This window comes from Octodon degus, unplaced genomic scaffold (assembly GCF_000260255.1).
Source record: "Octodon degus isolate 3935 unplaced genomic scaffold, OctDeg1.0 scaffold00214, whole genome shotgun sequence".
NCBI lineage: Eukaryota > Metazoa > Chordata > Mammalia > Rodentia > Octodontidae > Octodon > Octodon degus.
Genome location: NW_004524790.1, coordinates 1,490,761 through 1,492,300, shown reverse-complemented (window position 1 = coordinate 1,492,300; position 1,540 = coordinate 1,490,761). Strand labels below are relative to the sequence as shown.

At 44.8% G+C, this 1,540-nt stretch overlaps 1 protein-coding gene across 1 annotated transcript in view; it reads left to right on the top strand.

Moving 5' to 3' along the window:
- The window catches only part of LOC101571171 (CD209 antigen-like protein E), a 7,967-nt gene that overhangs the window by 4,191 nt on the left and 2,236 nt on the right, over positions 1-1,540 (top strand). The window lies entirely within an intron of this gene.

The following is a 1,540-nucleotide window of genomic DNA, read 5'->3' as shown; positions in this document are numbered from 1 at the left end:
TCTGTCTGATTGTGTGGTCCACTTGTGAGTTCTCTAAACCTGGTTAAAATAATTTACAATTTGGATATTGCTTTTCAGCAGGACAAAAATGACATATGTGGCCCAAGGAAATTTCTAGGATGTAGAATTTCTCTGAAGAAAAACTGTAAGAAAATCACCTTTTAAAAGGTGTGAATGAAGGGCTGCTGATAAACTGAGAACAGGTGGAAACTAGTTGAATGTAATGCTTGGTTAGTTACTGCAGAGCCGCAGATCCTATGGTCCTTGGTCAGAAAACGGATCTGTTTCAATTTGAAAGAGTAGGATTGCATTATCTTGTGGGGCCCAGGGGCAGGAGAGGACACATGTCCCGGTGGAGGGGAGTGGAGCGTGGATGAACTTGCTGGCTGTACCGTGAGCTCTCTGTGGATATTTGTATCTTCCAAACCTTTGGTTGACTACTTTGTGATAGTGTGTTTTCATGACTGTTGTTTGTTGTTGATCTCTTTAAGCAGTTACTGTGGGATTTTTTGTTGTTGAGATCCATGTTTTTATGTTTTCACCTTTGGTATACGTGCAAAACTTGCCATGTTGCATTTGAAAGTACATAATGGCTTACAAGCTGTTACTGCATACTGCTTCAGGAAAAAAACAATTGAAATAATGCATAAAGATTAAATATTAACATACTTTAAAAAAAAAGAACAAATCTCTGATTCAATGAATTAAGAGAAAGTAGTTGTCTATCTATCCTAACTCCCACCCTGGTGTGAACATTTCTATCGTGGCTGAGGTCAAGTTACCAACAGGCTGTCTGCCAACAAAGAGCTACAAAGAGGTGAGGTGCGGGATTGGCAGTCAGAAAATGGCCCTGCCTGGCTGCCCTACAGGGGATCAAGTAGATCAACAGCAAATGCGTGTGGGTAGGCGCAGCAGATACACACGCAGTACTGTGTGTGTGTGCGTGTGTGTGTGCGTGCGCGCGCGCTGGTGAGAGACCAGATGTGCATGTGCTGTGTGCGACACAAGGCACACTTTCCCTCAGCAATGCAGATGGGGGGGGGCTCTGACCTGGGAGCACACGGGAGCTCCTGGGCTGGCCCGCTAGAAGTAGCACAGGGGTCCCTCACTTAGTGCGGGGGTTACGTTCCAGACGCCCCTTCCTACACTCCTTTTTTTTTTGGGGGGGGGCTGGCTCAGCCTGCCCTGAGGGTGGGACTAGCGTGGCATGTGGTGCCAGGGATCGAACTGCGGTCTCCTGAACCTGCCTAAGCTTTAGGCCGCTGAGCTATCTCGCTGGCCCTTCCCACACTCTTATAAACTTTTTGCATACTTTTAAAAACACCACTAATGTTCTTAATCATTTTCTAAACTCATAAACTTATGTGATTTTAGCAACATATGTATACTGTACTGTGCTGCAAAATCCCACAATGTAGCAAAAACTCCGAGATAAATAATTTAGATTAATATTTTTTGAGGGCTGGGGAGATAGCTCAGTAGAATAAGTGCTTGCCTGGCAAGTGCAAGGTCCTGAGTTCAATCCCCAATACCAGAAAAA